Source organism: Micrasema longulum, unplaced genomic scaffold, assembly GCF_059751315.1.
Source record: "Micrasema longulum isolate JH-2025_06_02 unplaced genomic scaffold, ASM5975131v1 h1tg001086l, whole genome shotgun sequence".
Taxonomy (NCBI): Eukaryota; Metazoa; Arthropoda; class Insecta; order Trichoptera; family Brachycentridae; genus Micrasema; species Micrasema longulum.
The window spans coordinates 194,825-222,590 of NW_028278274.1; positions in this window are offsets into that span (position 1 = coordinate 194,825).

Consider the following 27,766-nt stretch of genomic DNA (forward strand, 5'->3'; position numbering starts at 1 on the left):
TATATGTATTTTACTATAAATAAACCCTGGATTAGTAATTTAATAAAAAATTAACAGTAAAAAAAACAAGAACGCAGTACGAACAAAAACCCGTCGTTGCGCTGATATACATCTTTTTGGAGAAACACAGAGAAAAAAATAACTTCTCTGAGACTTAATATGATGACTTCGCGCCTCAGCAATAATAATGGCACAAATCCAATGTTGTAGTTTTCGGGTTTAGTATTAAGAAATTTTCCCAAATATATTTCTGTCTGTACAATTAACATCATAATTCTTGAAAAAAAAAAGTGACATTATAAACAAAATGTCAGTGTTAAGCTGTACTTTTTACTCAAATTCTGGACAAAATAATGGCACAATAATCACACGAGAATATGTATTGTTACATTTTTCTTTTGAAAACAGTTATAACATCTAATTTATTTCATTTACTTGTTAAACTATCTTTATTTACTTTTTACTTGAATATTTATTGGTTTCTATTGCATAATTTGAAGCTCCATTTTAAATAATCAATTATTTATTTGTATAAACCTTATGCTTGTTTTTCTTTGCTATCATGCTCAATTAACTTTATTGGCATTTACGTAATGGCAAACGCAAATTTCATATATTTTATTTATTATTTTTTCGTAGACAATTTGCTTGCTTGATTATTTAGTAAACTCATACTTTTCTCAATTGACAAATTACAACAGGGATGGAAAATACCTTAAATAAGGGAATATGGATGTCAAGGAATTTACAGGGCTTATGACCTGTCATTGACTGGTTTAAGTGGTCACTTTACACACAGTGTAACATTCACCATTTTGCCTATGTTTGAACATCCATATTTCTTCAATTGTTCCATTTGTTGATTTTAGTGAAGTTAAAGAGCTGAAACCTTTATTGTTGTGAAGAGATTCATCTGACTGAATTATTTCACATACTAGGCAACGCCTGAAAACAAATTTTGTTTTCTTAATTGCTTTATTTTATTTGCTTTACAGAATTCAATTCATTATACTGTATCCATGCATTTTTTGTTTGTATACTTACTTGTTTTTTTGTGTTAACCTTCAATATTTTTACTTTATCTAACTTTTTTTGTCAAGTCTTTTATAATTTCACATCCTTTTCAATTTATCACATTAACTTATTTGATTATTATTATTTTTTTTTTAAATACGTTAGCATGCATGTTTTTGTAAATAATGGGCGTTGATAAATACAAATAAATGACTTATTTCAATATTTATTCTGAAAACTTTCCAAAGAAACGTCACAAATGAGTGCATTTTCAGTTGTAGTTGTGTTTTCTGTTTTAGCACAGAAAAATTCCCTCAGAAACGGGAAAATATATATGTCTAAAGTAATGTTGTTCAAAATGTAGATAGCCTTTCCAACAGACATAACAGTCGGCATGTTTATCTTGTATATTGGGATGTGAAACAGTCTATGTTGACTCTGTAATTATCCGGAACATAAAAACTAATGCTCAGCATATTTTCAGGGTTGTAGACAATACCGCACATCAATCAATAGAAATGCGTTGTTAGATACCCATCCCTTCTGGTTTAAAACTGCTGTAGCGGAGCATACCCTGGTGAAACTAAGTAGGATAGAGCCATGGATAATATTCTCTCTCTCTCGTGTAGAGGAATTGAAGAAACTTATTGCCCCCCAGAAGTACCTACACTGTGGTACGTCTTGATCGGCCATTTTGCTCCTGCAAACAAAAATGTATTATATTGGAAAACCATCGAAGAACTGCAGCCGGTACCAAAAATGAAAACATCATATGGTCATACTTTTTTTGTATTTATACATTTAAAAAAAATTCTTTATTCGGATAACCAACAGCTACAATTATCATGTATAAAAAACGAAACAAATAACAAATAACAAATAAGCCAATTACAGGTTTTCACAAAAAACACCACAGTATCTTATCAAATATTCTCAACCATAAAATAAAGAATTATCTAAATCCAAAAGAAAAAAAAAACGAAGAAAAAAAAATACAACGAATTATTTCGAAAGCAAACGCCGCACGTCATTATGATTATTCGCAAATACGAATAAAAGAGATATAAAGATGGAGAGACTTTCGTCGTAGATAAATAATGTTGAATTATAAGTAAGAATATAATAAAATAAAGCGAGCGTTTGCTTTCGGAAACAGGGGTTACCAACCCATTAAGAACAATCGTTGATAGTAATACGACTACATAAAAAATAAATATGGACAGGTCATAGCCCTGCAAATGCCTAGACTTCCATATTCCCTTCTCAAAAATGTTTTCCCTCTCTGTTGAAATAAATTAAAAAATGAATAACTCCCTAGGGAGGAAATCCAGCCAGTCTTCAAGCATTTGAACATACTCAAACATTGTTGAGTTGTAAATAATTCACTATAAGAAAATGGAAATCAATTTGTGGTGTTGTGGGGTTCAAACCTCGGATCTCTGATCCATGAGTCCGCGACACTAACCACAAGACCACAACCTGGTTAGTGTAACCATTGTGAACATAAATTCTCTAATAGTCTGCCAACGTATGTTCAGGACATATCAAAATACTCCAAATTCAAGCAGAAAATAATAAATATGTTAATATATGAAAATACAATTAAACTAAAAACTGTGATCACCATAACTTACAAGCTACCTACGCTTAGTTGAAATTAAGAATATATTTAAATTTAAAATCAATCATGTAAAACGTCGATTTGAAAACAATTATCTGCGTAAAAAAATAATAAATCAAACTAAAATATTGTAAAATGTAATAAAGTTTTATCAGTGAGGAATAAATTGTAAATTTAAATATTTATTTTTTTATTAATTCACACAAATACATATGTATATAACAAAATATTAATAATAACGTGTCCTTAACTCAATGAGGCCAAGAGCCCCGTATTGAGTTGGGATACAACATAATGAAAAGTGAAAGCATGTAAGATTATCTACATTATAATATGTATTCAGTATATTGTATTATTGTGATGTATCAAATAAATAAATATTAAAAAAATTTAATGCTGGCAAATTAATACAGTATATTGACATTATAATTTACGTATTTTTTCTGGTATTTGCTCATTTGATTGTTAACATATGAATACTGGTCTAGTTACGATGCTACAACATTCTTCTTGAAATCGATCTCAACTAATTTAAATGAATACCCAATTTGGAGGTTTACATATCTCGCTCATAAAAAATCATACAGATACGTTAGTGTTCTCTTAACATTTTGAGTACCGGCCAAATACACGTAGAATTTACCCTATGCCTGGCTCATTTTTGTGAAATTTCATGCTTTGTGAAGGGTTCCTTAAAAGTGACATAATTATGAAAATGCTCGGTTAAATCAATTTAAACTTCTCATATTTATTTAAAACAATTAAATAAGTAATTTTTGTATGATAGTTTTGCCAACATTGGCCTTTATGGAGAGCCACATTGCGCATTGCAATGTTCGCACATATACAGGGTCTCAGTCCTTTTTTTGTGCTTTGTATCCCGGAGCCGTGTAAACACGTGATTATAATAACCATGCATTGTGTCCCGGTCCCGTGTTTTTACGTGGTTTACCAGCAGCGAAAAAGTACTAATAAAAGTCACTAAATGTCAATAAAATGCACTTTTTTTGACAGCTGGTAAACCACGTGAAAACACGTGACCGGGACTCAATGTATGGTTATATAATCACGTGTTTACACGGCTCTGGGATACGAAGTGTTAAAAAAGAGAATAAAATGCAATTCAACTAACTCAAAACCGCCAAATTTAGACTAACGACAGCTTACTTCTAAGGGAGCGTTATTTTGAACCATCTCCATCATAAGCGAGTATTTCAACTTACACGGCCCCGAATCACCGATCCACCCTAAAGTATTTTTGTGAAATATTATAAGTGAACTGATACGCGCTTATGTGTAAAATAGCTCTCCTGTAAAAATCAGTTTTTTGGTTTATGCCTCTGTTATTTCCGGATTACGACTTTACACACACAACCCTCTTCAAAGATCACCGCAAAAGTAAAGAGGTTAATAGGTACCCAGTTATTTCTATTCATACTAATACCCTCATATCTAACACCCTCTTTACCCCTCAGTGTTCTCTAAAAGTGCGGCTGAAGGAATAATTAGTTACCTGTACTAGCCTTTAACCCCCTGGGATTTTGTAATTTCCTTAATTCCCACACTTAAGCCGCATTTATTATTAAGATTATGGGACAATATATCTCCCATTTTATGAGGTGCGTATAAAACCTATTTTAAAGTGTGATTTATTATGCAAATTCGTGTATTTTGGTACGCGTAGGTGCTTTAACGATTTCTATACTTGACTTTTAATACCAGTTATTTTAAATGCAGTGAAAGGGTCTTCAGGGGTATTCAAATAAAATTAAGAAAATTCTTTTTAATTTTAGTTGAATTTTTGACAGCGTGGTAAAATAAACTGTTGCTCATAATATCAAGCACTAGACCATAAGACAGGTTTAATTCCCGACTAGATTAATACAAAGATAATAAATGAATATAAAATATTTACATCCCACGACGTGTTTTACGTGGACGTTACATTACCGATAAAGATTAAAATTATATGTAAAACACCAATCATATTATTGTTATAATTACTGAACTTCTGAGTTAAATAAAATTAAATATGCCAACTAGAAACCTCAGACAAAACTTACTCTTTCATACCGATAACCATAGAACTAACAAGGTTTTTAATTTCCTAATGCCTAGAATTTTTAGGTCTGCAAACAAATATACCAGTCTTGATTTCTTTGATAACAAGTTGTCTTCTTTTAAACGATCACTTAATCAAATTCAATTATTAACACCTCTCTCTCGCTTCCACTCCCACAAAGTCTACTATATAACATGACTTTCTAATTTTTTTATAATAATTTTCTATGTACAAATATGTCCTTAAAAATGCCCATTGGGCGTTAATATAAATAAATAATTCACTGGGCTGCTTAAAATTATCATTGGTATAAAAAAAATGCATATATTTTTTTATTACTAATTTACAGTTAAACTCTCAATTATTATTATCATTATTATTATATTAATTTCAAGCGAGCAGCTTAAAGCTGATGTGCTTAAATCTATTTTAGTGAAAGTTAATTGTTGACGTTGTTAAACTTTTCCGAAACAAATCAAGTCCATTGAGACTACATGTTGAGATCATTTCTTGTAGCAGCTTATTCCAACCATCGACAACCCTATTGCTCAGGAAATGCTTGCGTAGATTTAGATTGAATCTGATTTCGGACTTAAACTTCCGGCCTAAGACGAGCATCTTGATTGAGTTTAAACATTGAATTTTAGTGATACATAAATACACCGCAGATTGAACAAACACCTTGCTAGAATAAACCTTTCCGAAAATTCTAGAAGAAGGTTCTGCAGTGCAAATGAGGAAAAACATGTACACGTACACATTCTATGTTAATGCGATGTTTAATATTATAAAAACAGCCGGGGGACCACTGGTTAAATCTGGGGATATAAGGGGCTTGTCGCCTACCCAATAGCCCGATATTTTACGGATCTCGGCTTGGAGGGGGAGATTTAGCAAATTGAGACCTCTCGCCTTCCACACAGTAACCAGTCTTTTTAAAGACCTGGGTCTCAATTACAATAAGAAGTTAACAGAACCGATATTTGTGAACGAAAATGAGTATATTTGCATGAACATTTAATGTATCTTCGTCATTAACCTATAATTAAAAATGTTTGAAAGAAAAAAATGTATGCATTTTCTGCTTTTCAAACAGAAAACTAAATTTTACTTTGTAGATAAAATTGAAGATAAATATCAACTTTCCATTGTAATCGAAACTCTGGGCTCGGAAAGCGAGAACTTTTCACGGGGGTCCATCATAATAGATCTTCACAGGTCGCAGTGACGTCAGGAGCTCGCGGAGCTCGGAGCTTAAAACTATTTAGTATTGTCATTTTGCATACGCAATTAAGAAGCACGATGCCAGATTTTTTGTTTTTATGTAAAACATTTCCGCTCAACACGTAGGTTTTCACCAAAAGAGTTGAAATATTTTTAACACAAAATATGTATTTTTAATATTGAAAGAAACAAAGAGTTTAGTAAAGTGTTATGTTTTTTAAAAATTAAATTTAAAAATGAATAACCCGCTAGACCTCTATTAAGAGGCTTGTCAGCAGGTAGGATAGGGGGGATATGGAAGGAGGTAATGAAAACTACACCACAACACCCAGATCAATTGAAAAAAAAATCTTTCTAGTTTTTTTTTCACGCAACTGGCGGGAATCGAACCCGTGACGCAAGTTTCACAGTTGGCCGTCTAACCAACTGCGTTACGGCACCTGTTCTGCACATTGATGGTACGAAATATTTATTTTGTATATTTTGGTGAGTACCAAAGCGTATTTATATCGAGCGAAGTAAGCAAGTTAGTACAGGTGAAGCTCTTTTGAATACTAGGTAAAATAATAACATTATCACATTCATACGTAAACATGAAACTAATAACCTCGTCATAAATTATGGTAAGTGCTCTGCTGGTAATTAAAGATAATAATATAATATACTGTTTTAATTCTTGTTTACTTTCTGTCATTAATTTAATAAAACAATATATATTGGCTTATTTACACAGCCTTACAATTTTTGATAAAATTAAAATGGTTAAACTTAATATTACTTGAATAGTAAATTTTACATTATACTAAATGTTATTAAATATTTATATATAACCAATTACCCACTTTTTATATCTACCGATTTCAAGACGTATCCGTGTCTTCGTCAGGACACCAATTAAACGTATTTCAAATAAGGAAAGCTTTTAAAAAAATGTTTCTTTGATCAATAACCAAACAACCTTTCAATATATCCTGTTATACGACGTTACATTGTAATGGTCGCCCTATACCTATTGAATTCACGCCCCTACCTTCATCCTCTCACTTTTTTCTCAACTATTTGTCCCACAATCCGTGCATGTAAGGGTTGCTTATTCAAATGCATGTCGTGTTGGTTTTATATTTTTGTTTGACAACTATGGTGAAGGTGTATAGTGGGTTTTGCATGTTGGTTTAATTAGTGTTCTGATTAAAAGACGAGTACATCTCTTAACCGGTAGACATAGAAAAGTCGGTGAGTGGTTTTATACAAATATTTAATAACATCAGTAAAATGGAATATTAACTATTGATGTAAAGTTACTAGTAGGAATCAAACCCGCGACGCCAGATTCATAGTTGGCCGTCTAACCAACTGCGCCACGGTGCCTGTCTTTATTTCTTTAGTTCGTTCGTGAGTCATATATCCAACCCACTCTAACGCAATCAAAATCGTGTTGCGCTCTCGTTCTCTCCCATACGATGCGAATGAATATACGAAACGAATAAGTTACAGTATAAGGCCATATAGGGATTTCATCGTACAATTTAAACCCTTTTTACATTAAGCTATTTTCTTTATTTATACTATCCTAACGGCAAAAGACGATCATGTTGAATATTATATTATTTACAAACACCATTTTTTTAAATCGATTTTGTGATTCGTAATGTCTATTGAAAATATACAACTAAAATTTGAAACATACAATATGGCGTTGTTGGATGGGGTATTGCATATGCCAATATATTAAACCTCCTTAAAATAGTAAAAAAAATAATTAACAAAGTAAATTTAAAGAAAGCTTCAAATTTCAACCCAGAAAATCTATATAAATTATTGAAAGTTCATACAGTAGACACTATTTACAAAATACATCATACTGTATAAATGTACAAAGACGAAAAAATATACGAATTTGAAATGAATAAGTCATCCAGATACCAAAATAGTATCAAGATTTCTCAATTCCACACAAGTCACGGTCAAAATAGTTTTGTTTTTAAAGGAATAAAAATATTACAATAATCTCCCCAATGAACTATCTCTTCGTTCTAATGACGAGAGAACCCATTTAATACACTTTCAGCGCTCTAATTTTCTTGCCTCCTCTTTCACAGTAGTAGCTGCTTGATTGAGGAATAATCTACCCTCTAATGTTAGATACGCCCTTTTTTATGTACATTTCACAATCTTAATATTTGAGTGGTATATTTATCCTTCTTCTTTCCTTCCCATAGAGTGTTTTTATGTATGTATTTTTATTTTCTTAATATTTGTTTTTAATTTTTGTATAAAACTGTAAGATTCAATATGTCCATGTACTTGTGATTTTCTCAAACTGAACGGTTTGGGTAGGTAGGAAGAAATTGCCTTACGGCAATATGCCCGCCCTTATATGTATATAAACTGTATATGTTTATAAAGTGTTAAAGTAAATAAATAAACTAAAAACTATTAAATTAATACACCAGTCAATAAATTCAAAGTAAATTTACAGACATTTTTTGAACCCGAGTAACACCAGCTTTCCATTTTAATTAGTGTTATTGTTATATTATTTTCCGTTTTTCTTTTTATTTAGTTTAATTTTATTTTTTCTCATGTATATTCGCAATGATATAACTTCAAATCATTAAACAAATAAAGAAGTGTAAGTCACTCTCCAAGCATAAGAGCTAGTCTCTTTTTTGGAAAGTAACATCTAGAAAATTAAATTATAAAAATAGATTGAATCGAAAATAAAAAAATGTATCAATTATGTTATAACATTAATAAAAAAAATAAAAAAACAAATAAAAATGTCTTGTAAATCAACACTGACATAGGTTTGTCCATGATAAAAATTTTTTTTTGTTAAAAAAATACTAACTGGTATCGATATTAGATCAAAATAAACGAACTTTTACATTTCGAACTGTTCACTGTTATCATGCAGTGGCGAATGGTGATTTTATTAACAGGTAAGCTATAAAAAAATATCATACATTTGTACCTTCATAGGAGGTACATAATATAATGTAAGTAATAAATACTATAAATTGATATTTTTCTGGGGTTCTGTGTGATACAACAACTCTCATCCATGAAATCAACTCAAACTATGTAACTTCGTGATATATTATATTATAAAGAAATATTATCCATTACTTCAATGTATAATTCATTAAAAAAATAATAAAAAATACCCCTATGAATTCAGTCGATATTAGGTTTTCAATTGAAGTGTCAACTGGCCGCATTGTTATAGTAATGAATAGTGTTAAAAACGGCCGCGTGGAGAGCTATATGTCCTGCAATATGACGCATGAAAGTAATTATGGTCTTATGTCAAAAGTACCATCTCAAAGAAAAATAGCCCTTAAAAAACAATGTTTGAAATACTGTTTTCCAAATCAAGAATCTTCAAATAATTTGTGTAATCTGCAAGTTTAATCTAGGAGAAAAAACCCGCACTGGGGTGAATACATTTAAAATATAGTATACTTATTTGTATGAAAAAATAATCTGGAATAATCGGCTAGTTTCTAGCTCACCGCAAGCGCTGGGCGCGCTTTATTAAAATTTATATTTATATTAGAAAAAAAAAACGGTGGAAATGATTAAAAATAAATATTCATTAATTATTTGTTATTCTGTAAATAAAGTTACAATAAAACATTATTATGGTAAATATAATGGTAAGCTGCGCACAATTGCTTCTATACACGGTTCGCCCCTATTATCATAGTACCATATTTTGTACAGTTTATTAAAATCTATAATAACCTCTGCTATGTGTGATTATAATAATATTTTATCATTTAAATCATTCTAATGTGCCTACTTACACAGAGGAAATTAAAATGTCTACTTGGTTCACAGAAACGCACTACCAAATTAACAAAGGTTTATTCAATATTCGAAAACACACACGGACCAGATTATTTTCGTTCAGTTCACACGTTATATAATGCCATTTAAGTAGCGTTCCTACGAAGGCAATACAATATTTTCCTGTATCAGCATCGGACTTATTGCCCTCGTGTGAACAATAATTTCAAAAAATAGGACAATGTACTGAGACATTGTTACAGAGATAGACGGGCAGGTTATATATTTCAACATCATGGCACGCGGTCACATTGTTCTCGTGTGAATAATTGCCACTTGCTTGGTGCGTGCGTGTCTCTTCAGTACATTTTTTTGGTCGGAAATGTCAGCAGAGAAAATGCCGTCTTATTATTTTGTTCGTCCTTCAACAATTCCAATACATCTTGGTATTGCAAAGACAATATTTTTCAATTCGCTCGTAACGCATATCGTCGCGTATTCATTTTCGCAGCGTTCCACGTATGAACTACGGCTTAATCTTTGTATAGTCCCAATGTCCTGCCCTGCGCTGTTGTAGCCATTCACATAGCTAGGACAAGACAATATTGTCCTGTCTATTGTATTATCTTCGTGTGAACCTAACTTTATTCATCAAATATGTTCATAAATGTATTCTCTTGCCCAGAAGCCAAGATCCAAATATAGCAAAGTTATGACCAAGATATAAGTAGTTACAAAAGTAAAAATAAAAATAAGTTCCGGTTCTGATTTTTACAGTTGACTGCTTTTGAGTAACTGTACGACTATTAATTCTTCTACTACAACCCTTCTTTACCTAAACACATACCCTTGATATAAAAAGAATTGCATTAAATGAGGGAATCGTGCTAAGAGAATTATTTTCCTATTTTTTGCACCATCAATTAAGCTCACTCCCTCTTGTGGCCATTAAATAAAAATAAAATATTCTCACGGAAATGATAATTAATGTATTAAGTTTTTCTGCTGACATTTCTTGGTGACTTCTCGGTTACAACAAAATCCGGTTACTGATGAAAATAAAATAATAAAATTGGAATTAAACTAAGTACATATTTTTATTATTATGATCATTTAGCTAATCAATTTTACTAAGCGCTAAGAACAATCGTAAGATGATGTAAGTCATCATTAATCCATATCCGCTCCCTAGTGGAAGCAAATGGTGTTTACACAGAGCTCCATTTACCTCTATTAGCTGCCAGCTCCTGTGCGTTTTTCGCACAGTCAGGTTTGCGTCCTGTAGTTCTGACATAAACTGCCGACGAACAGTCAGCAGCGGACGTCCAGGACGTCGAGAACCTTTTACCTTGTAAAGAAAGCAAGCGTGGTGAGTGGTTAAGGCTCTCAAGAGGCATCCACAGTATATGTCTGTATCGCCTCTACTTGATGACAGTTGTCACCGGAGTTTGCTGCGTTCGTTCTGTTATTATTTCACTCCTCACAAAGTCAAACCACCGCACACCCAAGATTCTTCTGAGACACCTATTCTCAAAACTCAGTATTTTTCTGTTTTGGGCCTTAGTGAGGTGCCACGATTCGCATCCGTAGAGAAAAATAGGTGTTATGCAGGCGTGAAATAGGCAGCATTTGGTTTTCCCTGAGTACATATCTAATCTCTAGACATCCTTCATACTGTTGAATGTGGCGCCTGTTACTCCTAGCAACACTTTTAGTTCTTTTTGAAAGCTGCAATTTTCAGTAACATATACTCCCAGCCGGGGTGAATCGTCAATATAATCGTTGTTGCACCGCTTACCATTATATTTGACTTTTGATAATAATGTTTTATAGTAAATTTGTTTATGCGAAAATAAATAAAATAATTGCTATTTATCATAAATCACCACCACCGTTTATATCTTCCTACAAAAAAATATCCATGTAGTGAGCCCAGCGCTCAGCCCGTTCTCAGTGAATGATGAAACTAGCCTATAACCTCAGCTTATTCCTCAATATAAAAAAGTTCACTATATTTTACATCTTGAACCCAGGTCAGATTTAGTAGTACTAAAACAAGCTTGCAGATTACAATTATTATTTGAAGGTTCTCTATTTGGAAACTAGGATTTCGAACATTATATCCAGAAGACTATTTTTCTTTGATATGATAGCTTTGACATATTATGTATCACATAGGACATGTGTCGTTCGCGGTGGCCGTTTTTGGGATATTTAATTTTAAGAGGAATCAAACAGTGCTCAGTGTTGACAGTAACTGCTGAATGTCATTGTGGTATTTGTTAATTATTTTTTGTACATGTACTGTTTAAAAATAGTGTAGAATAAAGCTACGTTTATCGCGTGGTTAATAAAAATTGTTGTGTGAGTTGATTTTCACAGAACCACAGAAAAAAATAGTCATTAACAATTATATTACTTAGATATTATGAACTTATATGTAGGCACAAATTAATGGTGTTTTTTTTGTAGTAATCGACTCGACACTGAATCCCAGGTATTTGAAATTCGAGATAACGTAAGTAGTATTAATTAATATTGATGTTTGCAATTTACCGAGGTCCAATATATCAATTGAATAAATAAACGGACACTATGAGCAAGACAGGTCTATGACATAATAATTATGATTTCCTTCATTCTCCCTTTTATTATAATTCTTATTATTTGCACCACAACAGGCCAGGAAATTCAGTCTAATTGACAAAATGCGTGACTAATTGTATAATTATGTTTTTGTTATTCCCAGATTGTTGTAAGATTTAAATAAAAACCTTTAGCTACACAAAAAATATCACCAAGAAAATGTATGGGTACATAAACATTTGCATAAATGTATGGAAGAAATTAAAAGGAATTCACTTGAAATTATCTAATCTTCTGGATCTACGAGATATTTGGGACGTATTATGGTGCCGTGGATAGTGCCGTAGACTCCGGATCAGAAGGTCTAAGGTTCAAATTCTGCTCTGCCATAACTCTCATTTTCTAACATGGTTATTTACGGCTAAACTTCTCCCTTTTCTTCTTTAGCCTTCTGTTATCCACTGCTGGATATAGCCTTCTTCCATATCCTTCCATTTTTTTCGGTCGATTGCTACTTGCAGCCAATTTTTACCCCTTACAGCAGTTATGTCATCGGACCATCTTTTTCGAGGTCTTCCGACGCCTCCCTTATTCTACCAAGGTCTCCATCGTAAAATTTTAGGAGTCCATCTTGTGAAGTCTTGTCTCGCAACATATCCTGCCCATTACCACTTCAGCCCTGCTACGCGATCCATGATATCCGTTATTCTGGTTCTGTTCCTAATTTCTTCATTTCTTATTTTGTCTCTGAGGTTTATATCAAGCATGGATCTTTCCATGGACTTACAAACGACTAAACAATGTTCCCAAAATATAAATACTTGGTTTTGATTAATTTGATTTTTTTAATAAATAATTTTTTTAATTCTAACTTTATACATACTGACAATTAATTGTAGTGAAATATCGTAAATAAATGATTTATTATTCTTGAGAATTATTTTGTATATTTGAGGTATTCAAAATTGTGGGTGTGTTTGTATGTAGAAATTGTTATTTTCTTAATTATCTTCACAGTGGCTCAAAGAAAATTGGTGCATTAGCTTAGTTTTTCATAGATAATGAGATTCTCTTTTCAGTGATATAGGTCGCTCCTTCTTAGGTTGTCCACAGAAAGCAGCGTCTCAGGGTAAAAGTGTTTTTTATATTTTAAATGTTCATTATATAAATAATTTGACAAACAGTGCACGTAGCTGCGTCACTTTTATATTTTTGCATAGCTGATAAAAATGGCTTTCGATTGATATACACACACACAATCATACATTAAAAGTATTATCGTTCCACATATTGATTATTGCTCCAGTATTTTATATTTAAGTTATGAAAGAGATCTAAAGAGACTCCAAATAATACAAAACAAAGCGATGAGGATAATATTAAGATGTGAGAGACGAACAAAAGTTAAGAAAATGATTCAACTTCTAGATATCATGACATTGATCAAATAATCAAATTCAATGTTGCTAATGAAATAAACAAAATTATTAAAAGAATAGTTCCGAGTTATTTTCAAAATAAACTAAAAAATATTGAGTTCTTTCATAAGTATGCAACAAGAGGATCTAAAAATATAAGACTGGAAAAGAAATCAAAAGCAATGTCCCAGAACTGCCTTATGTACAAGGGAATACAACTATTTGAGGAAATGCCAGAAAGCATAAAAAATTAAATAAATGTAAATATATTTAAAATTAAATGTAAAAAGTATATATGTGAAAAATATTAGGTAGTATATAGTGTAAATAGTGAATATAATTAATGAAAATGTACATATGAAACAGTTAATATTATAAATTAGGATATAAAGTTTATAATAGTGATAAATAATGTTAGAATAAGTATAGATGTAAATATTGTGTTGTAAATACATATAAGACTATGGTAATCATAGAACTAACTAAAAATATAAAAAAATAACCACTTTTTGCATATTTTTTTAAAACAGAGAATACCACACATGTAGAAGTATTTTAACAGTTCGTGATCCACTTTATTTACAAGAACGCAACATATTTTCTTTTTATACTTAAAAAACGGTTTTCAGGGCTCCATTCTTTGGTACATTTTTTTTATTCAATGTTAACTGTACATTAATAATTCATACTCTCCCGCTGATTTTTAACTTCTTTATTTCCCGTTCTTTCAATGCAACAGAACCGCTAAAATGAGAAATTCACAAATCGCTTGCGTTCGCGTTGAATATAAATGAAGTGAGGCTTATTATTGGTACAACGAGTATTGAAACGGGTTAATTTACATACGACAAAAATGAGTTTTATATGTCTTTTCAAAATGGAATACCCATTTGGAATACGCATCTTAGATATGGAATCCTCAGTTTGCCATATATATAACCAGAATAGAAAATATTCAAAAGAAATTTATAAAGTAGCTAAAATACTAAACCGGTATTTCTTATGTATCAACTCTCGCTGCCTCTACCTACCATGGAATCAAATCTCTACAGTACCGCAGAGTGTGTGCGGACCAACAACTGCTTCATAAAATTATGACAGAAATAGTTGACTGTGCAGAACTATTTAGTTCATGTGCCAGCCAGGATTTGTTATTGTAGACGGTACCACCTGTTTCATGTACCAATAAGTAAAACACCGTATGTTAAAAATGCTTTTTTTCGTACGACTTTTTCAGTGTACAATACATAATTTAAAGACATAGACTACACAAACATCACTCTGCCAGATTTGAAATTTACACTAAAAATGCATTACGTAACTTAGTAGACATTATAATAATAAATATGTACATCTCCCATCCCCATCTTTTCCTCTCTTCAAGCATCCTTGTCCTAATCCCGCCCAATTTACAATAACTTACTGTTCTTTTTTTTTTTTTAATCTTTTATTATTGAAAAATATATACGAATACATGAAAATAACATTTTTATATATCTAAGCTTATATGTATTTGTACAATATGTAATATATTTTCTTTACTAAATTTGTATACTTTGTGGAAATCTGTTATTAGTTCTGAGTTTATACACTATATCTGTTTGTTTACTATAAATATGTATGTAGAACTATTGGTTTCCTAAAAAAGAAACATATTGGTCACATACGTAGTTCAAAATTTAATAGAATTGTGACGTATTAGGAGCGTGGCCAATGCAATGAACCGTTTTTGCTGGAACTTAAGACAGTATTTCGTAGACCCTTATTAATTTGAAATTAATAAAAAAAGCGTGATTTTTCCCTATCATGTGGATATTTATTTACATAAAAATACAAAGTTTACAAATAAATGGTAAATATTATACAGTGTGACAATTTACTACTGAAACTAGTCAATGACAATCACAGGTCATAAGCCCGGTAAATGCCTTGACTTTGATATTTTCTTCTCAAAAATGGTCTCCATCTCTCTTGTTATTTGTTAATCTGAATAACCCCCTCAGGGGTGAAATCCAGTATTTTGTCTACAACTTTTGGACATACTCTAAATATTGTTACTTATCCGTATCTTAACATATTACAACGGTGACGATGAAAATTTTAGAAAAGGTAATATAGAAGTTTATACATCTACAGGGCGGCTTATGACCTAATATTGGCTGGTTTAAGTGGCCACTTTACACCATATGTAACATTCACCATTCTGCCCATATTCGAACATGTAAATATCTTCAGTTCTTTCATCTGTTGATGTTTGTGAAGTTAAATAGCAGAAATTTTTATTTATGCGGGTGAGATTCATCTAATTGAATTATTTCCCCTACATACTAGGCAAAGCCTGAAAATCTTATTTTTTCAATTTCTATACTTCTTCATGGACCTCCGTGGACGACCATTATCCGTAACTGTTATCAATGCACAGAGTTTTTAATTAATGAGTTATACAGAAATGAAATAATAGAAATGTAGCCGTAGTACACACATCCTAACTCAGCTCTTCATTTGTTTTAAAAAGAAAAATTAATTAACCAGAGCATTACAATGTAAAAAGATCTCTCCATTCTACCTTTGGCTAGTTGCAAATTGGAAAAAGACGAAATTGGAGCAGTATGGAGCAGCGTTGTGGGTATTCCACAGCAGTTCTGTGCGGGAACATACGAGTATTACTCTCTGAGCGCATGTGGTATGTCTCGTATAACCCGCGGACTATTGTTGTATTCATGGTAATTGATACCCCCACTAGAGAGCATATTATGCAAACAGGCTGTGACAAAAAACGTGCATTTTCAGTGCATTGAAATAGCTACTCTAGTACTAACTGTAAACCCTTTGAGTTCTGCAACCACCGAAAATGAAACCTACATCAAAGCTAGGCCAAAAATGAAGAAACGAATTTTGAAACATCAAACCAAAATTTGATGTTTCAAAAGCAATGTGGCTTGTATAATTCTGTATAAACTATCTACTGCCAATACATAACATTGGATATTTATTTATTATGATATTATATTACGTACACAAAATTACAATTTGTACAAAGTTGCTTTAACTATCTAACTAGGGTTATTTACCCCGTTCTGAAACAGTCAAAAAATTATATAAAAAACAGTAATCAGTATTTGGAAACAATCATAAAAATGGTGAATAAAGTGAAAAATTTATAAATTTATAATAATTAAAAAAAAACATAATAGAAAATGTAGTTAAAACATAGCGAAAAAGTGGTGAAAATACAGTCCAAAAATTAATAATTAAAAATACTTAAAAACCCACTTAAATGCGTTGTAAAAACAGAATACATAGTAAAAAACATATTTAAAGTAATAGTTAAAAATAAATATATATTTAGCAAAAAGCGTAATAAAAAAAACATAGAATACCGAGTAAAAAGAGAAAGAAAAAATAATGAAAAACAAAGTAAAAGATGTATTAAAAAAATGTATGTGTATAAAGTAAACAAAACTTATTAACAAAAAAAACAGATAAAAAAGTTACGAGGATCTTAAAAAAATGAATCAATAAAAAGTGCAAATATGTATTAGGTAAGGATAAAGAGGTTGATGGCATACAATTCTAAAGAATTTCTTATTTTCATCTATAAAACTCTGTACAAATTTTACAAAAAATCTTTTAATAATGTTTTACAACACACATATTTAGTTTCAATAATATTATTCAAATACAGATATATATCTATAAATTCAATGAAATACATTAAAATCACGATAATAGACGTCAAAAAAATACTGGTAAAAGAAGTCAAATTACGATTTTTTTTTATTTTTAAATCAAGCCTATTTTGTAAATTTGCAGACAGACTCATTTGATTCAAGTTGACGTTTTCATTGTTTAGTAATAGTATTTTTGTTTTATGACTTCACAGCACGTATTATAAAAAAAAATATCAAGAAAAAAAAAAGTACTTTAAGCACTGTAAAACGGTGATTAATATGATAAAAATTCGACAAAAAGGAGAAAAAATACAATCGAAATTCATTTCAAGTCCTAAGATTATTGAGTTATAAACTGGAAAATAAATAGAATTGTCCCCAAAATTCGTAACAAAAGCAAAAAAGAGAGGACGCGAGAAGAAAGCAGAAAGAAGAAATGGGGATTAGAAGAATTAATTTAAGATGTAGATATACTAGTGTTATTTCTGAATAAGGGATGGAAAATGAATATTTTATTAATGGTGGAGTTCTTAAGCTGATTTTTGAACCGCTCTGTTTTTCCTAGCAAAGTTTAACTTAGGCTGTGGTTTAATCTTAAGTGCAAAATTATCGTAGAAACCGGAGTAAATAATAATTGTGCGGGAAAACTTTGCCTGGAACAACGCGATATTGGAAAAATCAATACCGAAGACTCGATATTCACAACTTCATTAAAAGTTATGGTTTATGAATTACAAAACTCTACTCTTAGCCCTAGAAACAACTGTAATGAAAATTAATGTAAAATTACAAGAATCTACCCATGCACTAATAAATATACCGTAACAACCTAGTGGTGCGCATTTTGATATACCTAAATATTTATTAAATAAATTGATTGTAGATGCATCGTCCTTAGATTGATGACGTACACGAATCAAATTACTTTGCCCTGGGCGGAACTTTCAGGGCACAAATTCAACTGAACAAAGGCGTTTGCGATCGTGAATTTGTGCAAAATATTGTACCTATTTGGTGGGAACATGCATTGTTCAAATTTAAGGCTGTATTGTGCTAAAACGCACGCAAAATGAAGAAATCATACGATTTTGCCATTTTTAAACGAATGTTTTTTTTTAATCGCGCAATAATAAAAAAATAAAATAACGTAAATTAGATAAAAACAATATTTTTTAAAGGTATTTCTGATAAAAAATATACTTAGTGGTTTTATATTACTAAAATGTAATTACTTTTAGACCGGCAGATTACGCCATTTCAAATTTAGACTAAATTTTAAAACATATTCAATAGAAAATAAAGGTAAAAAAGCTAAAGATATACAAAAATAGAAATAAATGTATTTGTATATAAATAACTTTAAATCACTACTTTTACTTAATGGGAAACATTAAAAAAGAAAAAAAAGGAAAGGAGGAGAGATTAAGGAAGAGAAAAGAGATGTTTTTTCAGACGTGAATTAAACAGAGATACTGTAGTAACATCTCGGACATGATCGGAGATGATTCCACAGTCGAGCAGGATGGACACGATATGAGTTAGAGAAGAAAGAGGAATTGTAGATGGGTATTGATAGAGTGCCTTGAGAATTAGAACGAAGAGGTAAACCATGTACTCATAAGGGTTGAAATTTTTCACGGAGGTATAAAGGAGCATTAGGACTATAAATAAAATTAAACAGAAGTGAGAGGTAGTGATAGACTCTTCGCTGTCATTCCAGTTGCCTACAGTAATCAGAAATGTGGTCATATTTCCTTAGACCAAAAATATACCTTATGCATGTATTCTGAAGGCGTTCAAGTTTGTCAATACCTCCCCTAAATACCCCCACTCCCTTCCATTAACTATTGTAATATTATACAAATTTATCATTAAACAGCAATTATTGTTAGTATATAAGGATACTTTAGAAATATTTAAGTGAGTTTGATAATGTCGCGTCGTAAAACGCGTCATATATATTTAAAAAAACATAAATAAAATTAAATCCAATAAAAGTGTTGTATTTTGGATACCTAACCAAAAACATATTTTCTAAACGTTTTTCAGTAGATGTGATCGCGGCACTTACCCGATGAAAGAAAAGTAGGGTTACGAATTGACAGGTCGCTGGTTTAAAAATAAAATGATCGCAAAATGAATACAAGCGATTACCTTATTCTGGGGTCCAAATTTTATTGTTCAAATTTCTTCTTGCGAGCAGGCTCTATGGGGTGGTTTTTATAACTTGAACGAATAAACAGTTGCGAGGTGCAAGGGTCCAAAATTGCAAGGGCAATCACTCAAATAAATTATCAGCGATACAGCAATCGCATGCACTCGCGGTGACAGTCAAATATATTATTGCCGTAGAAAAAAGTTACGCACGGTGAAGTTGTAACATTTTGATCCAAGTTCAGGAGGTAAAAATTAAAAACCACAACCCTCATAGTTTATCCGCTGCCAAGATGGATTAGTTTATTTGAGTTATTTTACAAAAACGTGTATCTACTGTTAAAGGGAATAACGAAGGAGTGGTTTTTGTTATTTATTTTTAATATTATATTATAATGAGGAAGTCAGTGGTTTTTTATTTATTTTTTATTTACTCATTTTTTTTTATTTGGGAAAAAAAGAACAGTTTTTACATTTATTGTATACAGGAAATGAAAATATATATGAACGAAGATTATGAAAACAATCAACAAAAATTTCCGCAGTGGTATAAGCAATTGATTAAGTACATTATCGGTATCAAATAAAATCAATTAACAATTGTTAGGCACTTAGAAGTTGCAAATAAAATAAAAATACATATACTTACATGCAGTTATAAAAATAAAGTCAATAGAAACAAGATAAATTTAAATTTAAAGCATAAGAAAAGAAAAAGGTTTTATAAAAATGATGTAAAAGGTACAAAAAATTTATGATTGACATACGAATACATATATAATTACTGACATCGTAAAACCAAACGGGTGTACTGTCTATAAGGATTTTTTTATATTTCATATAGGAGAGATGAAAAATGTCAAGGTGACATTTTATTGTTAGTCTTTTAAATTAAGTCAAATTTTTTTCTTTCAATTTTAATACATCATCAGCGCTACGATTTTTTAAAGTTTTGTATTTCTGAAATAACTCTGATGACAGAAGTCTTATTTGGTTATTCTGGATCAGTTCTTCTCATTGGTCCATCCACGGGAAGCGAACCGGAAATCTTCCATAATTCTCATATCATTTGTTTTTTTTATATGAACCAATGACGTCATTCAAAGTAGTTTGTTTTTATTAAATGTTTTTTTTATATTTTTGTACATTTTCAAGAAACTTTGCCATACAATTTAATGCTTTTATTGTATCCAATTTCCCGTAAGGCTGAAGTTCTTTATTATATTATATTATTGAATTTAAAAAGGTGTTTTTACACTAGAATATTTTACAGTCCCTGGACTTGTACCTTAAGTGTAAGACTAATCATCTTACCTTCATGTAACAAAAATGATCAAGATATCATTAAGTGCGGAAAAAGCAAGGTTAATTTGTCTCATAAGTTGAGCATTCAAGATATTTCTTAGGCTTTTATAAATGTATGCTGATTTCCGTATTTGTTAGGATATTACTATAATTTGATCTTTCCAGCTTAGTTTAGAATCTATTGCGACCCATAAGTATTTTATTGAATTTATTTGTTCTAAATTTTCACATTTGCTAGATAGATAGATATTTTGTTTTTTGGTACATATTTTTGCCCAACTTTACTTTTGACCAGTGTTTTTGGTTGGCTGGAAGATATTGCTCTTATCAATAAGTCCGCTGAAGTACTAATTATTTGTACTTGAGGTTTTAAATAAATAACATTTATATCTAAAATATTGTTTTTTTCTTACCTGTATGTGAGTTTTGGCAGCCTCCGTGGCGTAATGGCTAATACGCTTGACTCACGCACGAAAGGTTCCAGGTTCGATTACCGAGGTGAAGTAAAATAGATCGGGTTGTGGTCCTGTGACTAGTGTCTCGGACTCACGGACCAAAGGTCTGTGGTTCGAATCCCACTGTACCCCAACTCGATTCCCATTTTCTTATAGTGAGTTATTTATAAATCGTTGAAAAATGAAATGCTTTTCCTCGGTCACTACAGGACCAATTATGGTGCACAGTCGCCTTTGCCCAGAATGATCAGGCGGGTGAACGATCATCAAGATCTTGATTATTATGGTGTAAGGATGTCTTTCTTTACAAATCAGCTAAAGAATCTGTATAGTTAGCCTATGCTTTTTACTTAATCTAAAAAATCTATCATCTGTCTTTGCTGCTTATTTCTGTTCCTTTTATTTTTTTATTCCTTTGTAAAAATTTCTTTTAATTGTAATGTTTATAATGGACTTTGTCCGTAAATAAATAAATAAATAAATAAATAATAAATAAAATGGCCCTCAAAATAAATTATTTGGGTAAATCATAAGAACGCAAATATTTCTTTAAAAAAAAAAAGTAAAAAGTCAAATGTGATTTTTCTCGGGCCTGGAGTCTATGTGCTGTACTTTATAATTAAAATTGGGCCTACTGGCCATTTGTGTTGCAAAAAAAAAAATCGATTTGAAAAAATCGTTATCAAAAAAATCCGCGGATTAAAAGACGTAACTTTGTTTTATTTGGACCAGAAATGCTATTTTGTATTAACCCCAATTGAAAGCGTTTCTTTGACAGTTATACAATCAAACAATTCAAAGTTGTAAAATATTTTTAATTCAATATTTTTTACGACTTTATGTGAGTTCTTATCGCTTGTTTTCAGAATTCCTGTGGATCCTATTATTTATTCTAGATTCATAGAAATTCATTAAAAAATTGGCTTTACAAAATTCATTCATATTCATTTTACTTTATCACAATAACTATTTGTCATTGTAGTTAATCAAATCATACATCACTCGTTTTGCTTTAACGTTATATTTAATTTTTAAGTCTTATTAAATTCAATATTGGATAGAATTACTTATTTATAGCGCCATTTAGATATCTCTTTTGAATTAGGGCTTAGTAAAAAAAACACATAAACCATCACGCCGTTTCTCCGTAGGGGTAGGCAGAGAGGATAGAACGCCACAACACTCTATCTTTGCATACAGATCTCGCTTCCTCTACATTCATACATCTTCTCATGCACGCGCGCCGATTATTCCGACTTTTGACATGTCCATCTTTAAGTATTTGTTGGATTTGGTCATGCCATGTCTTTCTCGGTCTTCCTCTATTTCTGCATCCATCAACATTTGCATTGTAAATATTCTTGGCCGTTCTCTCGCTGTCTATTCGTTCTACATGTCCAAACCAGCGCAGAGCTCCTTTCTTGATTTTGTCCATAAAGCTTGTCTCAGCCTTACATAATGTACGGATCTCAATATTTGTGCATCTATCGTACATAGTTTTACCACACATTCGCCTGAGAGATCGCATTTCGACAGCATTTAGCCTACTTTCATCCCTGTTTTTCCAAGTCCATACTTCGCTCCCATACATCAGGGACGGGACCAGGACTCCGTTGTGAACTGCCAATTTTGCCTCTTGTGACAATCATTTATTTGCCAAGGTCGATTTAAGTGCACCGTTCACTCTGTTCCCGGCACTCACCCTCCTTTCAATATCTTTCTCAGTCATTCCATACCTAGTGAACATACTTCCCAGATACAAAAATTCCTCTTCTTGTTTTAGTATAACTCCATTCACAGTGATTTCACATTTAGTCATACTTTCATTTCTTTCAAAAACCATTACATTCGATTTATCGACATTCATTAGCAAATCGCTTCTCTTGCAAACATCGTAGACCTCTGTTACCAAGAATTGCAGTTCCTCTTTGTTGTTAGCAAGGAGTACAGCATCGTCAGCATACAAAAGACAATTAACATTTAAATCACCCATTTTTGTTCCCATTCTTAAGCCTTTCAGTTCTTTCATGCAGTTATCGATATACACGTTGAACAGCCATGGTGACATAACACATCCCTGCTTCACTCCTTTATGAATGTCAAACCACGATGTGTATGATCCGTTTACCCTAACACATGCTGTGCTGTCTCTCGGGCTTAATTTAAGTTATCATAAATGAAAATACTCTCATTATTATTAAATTAATATTTTATATGTAAATACAAAAATATAGGAATAAAATTAGAAGCATTTTGTAATAATAAAACCAGCATCAAAATCATCATTAATTTTCCACACCTAATGGTATCTTGATCATTTTTGTAACATGAAGGTAAGATGATTAGTCTTACGCTTAAGGTACCATTCCAGGGACTGTAAAATATTCTAGTGTAAAAACACCTTTTTAAATTCAATATTATAATATAATAAAAAACTTTAGCCCGACGGGAAATTGGATAATGTTTGATTATGTCCAAATGCTTGCAGACTGGCTGGGTTTCTTCCCTAGGGAGTTGTTCATATTTAAATTTATTTCAACAGAGAGGGAAAACATTTTTGGGAAGGGAATATGGAAGTCTAGGCATTTACACAGCTTATGACCTGTCATTGGCTGGATTAAGTGGCCACTTTACACACTGTGTAACATTCATCATTCTGCCCATGTTTGAACATCCACATTTCCTCAACTTTTCCATCTGTTGACTTTTGTGATGGAAAAGAGCTGAAATCACCTACTAGGCAACGCCTGAAAACAACTTTCCAATTTTTATACTTCTTTTACCAGGTAGTAATTCAACAATGTTTGATTTTGTCCAAATGCTTGAGGCTGGCTGGGTTTCTTCCCTAGGGAGTTGTTCATAATTAAATTTATTTCAACAGAGATGGAAAACACATTTTTTGTTACCAGACGGCGAACAATATTCTATCATAACACAAATATAAGATATATTTGTGCAATATTAATTTATGTTTTACCGCAAAAAATATTTTACTGACTGTACTATAAAAAAAAACAGGTACTTTTGTTAGGCAAACATAAAGGAAGTCATTATTTATTCACTAATTAAGTTAATTAATACTGTTTAATATAATATTGATAGTTCATTAAAAAATCCGGCCGGGTACAAAAATCAACTATCTTAGCAATACTACCAAAATATCTATCTTGTTTTATTTAACAATCTGACAGATGGTAAAATAATCGAATTCTCAAAAAATATTAATTATTTATGAATTCGCTACTTACACATAAAATGTGATCCCACCTTTTTTCTCTTTAATCACATCAGTATTTTGACACTTACAAACGACACAACACTGTATTATTGAATTAAAATTGTCAGTTGCGTACTAAGCGACGTCTACTGAGTGACTAATGGCCATAACGTAAAACTACTCATTTACGAGAAGTTTAGTCGGCTTCTGTTTGATGCGCGTGCACAGTTTCTGAGCTATTATAATTCTATGGTTATAAATTTTCACTAAAACGCAAATATTTATTATGAAATATCTGAAAAAAAAATGAAGAATGGGTTTTAATCATAAAACTAGTCAGCGAGGTAGCCATTTTAATTTATTATTGTACATAATTTTTATATTTGTCAAAACACTATGAATTATATTATCTTAAGACCGTAATGATTCGTTCGTCTCCGTTGATATAAAGGGTTTTCCAAAAAGAGGTTTCATTTCAATACTAAAAAAAACTAGTATTCTTTAAGAAAAATTAATAGATGTTTATTTAATTGTAAAAAAGAAGGTCTGCCATTAACGATGGAAAACGATATCAGCCAAATGGTCGCCATGGCTACGCTTGCAGCACCATATCCTTTTCATGAAATTTTCCATGACCAATTCGCACATTTGCGGCTGTATGTCCTCGACAAATTCACGAATTGCATCTTTAATGTCTTGAATTAATTGTGAAGCATTGGCATATACCTTATCTTTCACGTGGTCTCAAAGAAAAAAGTCGTTAACACTACGGGCAACAGCAGCAATATTCTCAGTTGTTCTTGAGCGACGCACGCGGTTTTGATTCTTCACATCACTAACTTGTCCCAAAAGCTTTAATTTTTTCACCAGTTTCACTATTGCCGGCCGAGAAGGTGCTTCTCGACGACGCAAAAGTGCTTTAGTTTTGCGAACTGTGACTGCGAAATTACCACCATTTTTGGAGTGAATTTTAACAATTTAAATGCGTTGTTGAAGCATGTATCGTTCCATGTTTAGTAATGACGTAGTTTTTAATTGTCAAATGTCAAAATATGACAGCTTTAAAAGTGACAGCTGCCCAAATAAGATTGCGAAAATGATTTTGATTTCATAGCACGGAGCCAATTGCATCATGTAATGTATCAAATCTGTACCTTAAAGCTGAAATGCTGGAAGTTGCATTTTGGAAAATTGTTCAGGAGAGCGATTTGAAGTTGTTAAACTGTTTCAAATGTATATCTCGAAGTAAAAACACAAATTATTGCTGGATTTATAGGCTTTCGATAAGAATATTTAAGAAAAAAACATTTAAAGTATGGACTATCAAATGACTATGGAATTTCGATGTTTTTTGTTCTAACCGACCGGCCCGCGCCCTAATTTCTCTTCGGACTTTAGTATAAAAAGTGAATGAATAACAATGTATTTATAAAATTTTCTTTAAGCAAAAACATTAAATTACTTGCCATTAATTAAAACATTAATTATTTATGAAAGTAATTAATGTTTTAATTAATGGCAGTTAAATATAAACTAAATTACTTGATATTACTAGCAATAAAACAGTAATTAAAAATAAATAGTACGTGAAAAAAAGCAAAGTAAAATAATGAAATTAACGGCAAAAGAAATGATATAATAGTAACGTATGGTTGATAATGACAATAAGACTTAATCTTGTGCAACATCTCTTGCTGCGTCAGAGCTAGTTTGTTATAAAAATTGTAGAATTAATTCGGTATCCCCTGCTTAAATACCAGCAAACCGTTGCATTTTGTTGAAAGCGTGAATATTATTACTGCACTACTGGTGTTTCAGAACAAGCTATTTCATTAGTGGTATACCAGAGAACTCCAATGTTTTAGCGCTGATATAATTTGAATAGGTATATGCAAAAAATTACATTCATTACTCAATTTCGCAAAAACTGTGACTTTCAATTTTTTCAGCTTTAAGGTACAGAATCATGAAAAATACATGTAATATAAAGTAAGTAACAAAAGTAATAAAACAGTAAAATAAACGGTAAAACGGGATACTGAATTTTCCGGCTTCCGTGTGTGATAAAACAACCTTTTAAAAGTATTTTAAGCGGAAATAAACTTTGTTTGGGTATCTTATTATTCGTGAATGAACAATAATCAAAGCTTTGGAATTTCTTTGATACAAGTTCAAAGAAAATAAAGTTATTAAATAACTTACAATAATTACCATTAGTTTAAACGACATAGAAACATTTTGTTTGAAATAACTTTACATTTTTACTTCAAAACAGCTTTCATATCTTGTGACCTTACAAAGCTCTTAAACAAAGGTGCTTTTAAAATGAATAAGGAAAAAAAATGTTACCATAAATTCAATCGAATGCCAGAACACAATGAAGTTCAGTGGTTTTTAAATTTTTTTTTTTTGTCAATAGACAACAAAAACCAAGCCAAAAAAACAGTATTTTTATTTTCATGTATCGTATTATCATTGCTTCGTTTTTAAAGTTCTGTAATTTTCAAATTATTCCTCAAGTGACGTCAATGGTCCTCTACTGTGAGTTGATCTGATTAAAGAGTTTGCTTCTCGGAAACCAGAATTTATCACAACACTCTTTTATTGGTTGATTTAAAAGAACTTTTTGGATTTTGCCAGCAAAAATCAGATCTTGGAGAAACAAGTTCTTCAGAACAGAGCTCTGAAAAACATTCTTTGACTGAAATGATATTATCATGTCAAAGATGTCTACCAACAGACGAAAATATTTTCTTTCAAGGTGATGCTACTGCAATAACCAATACGATTTCGAATATCATAAACTTTTCTGCACACACAAATTTGAAATACACATTTGGTCATGATATTAACAACTACAATACGCGTAACTGGGTATCTAACTGGTACTAAAAGGGAATCTTCATGTATCTAAGTTTCACTCAACAAAGTTCGGCAGAAGGTCTCTGGAAAATACTGGCCATTCTGAATTGAATAAACTGCCTGATAAGCTAAAACACAAAAAGTCGAAAAACAAATCCAAAAGTGTCGCAATTAAAAAGTATTATTGAAATATTTTTGATAGTTATAGTTATTAATGAAATTTATATAGATGGTGTAAAGTACTGTGTTTTATGTTTCTTATATTATGTTTTTTTGCTATTTTGGATGTATTAACCAAGTATAACATTATATATTGCAACAAAAATGTTTTCTTTTTATGTACGATCCCAAATGAGTTTTTTTTAATAACTCCTGGGAGTAAACT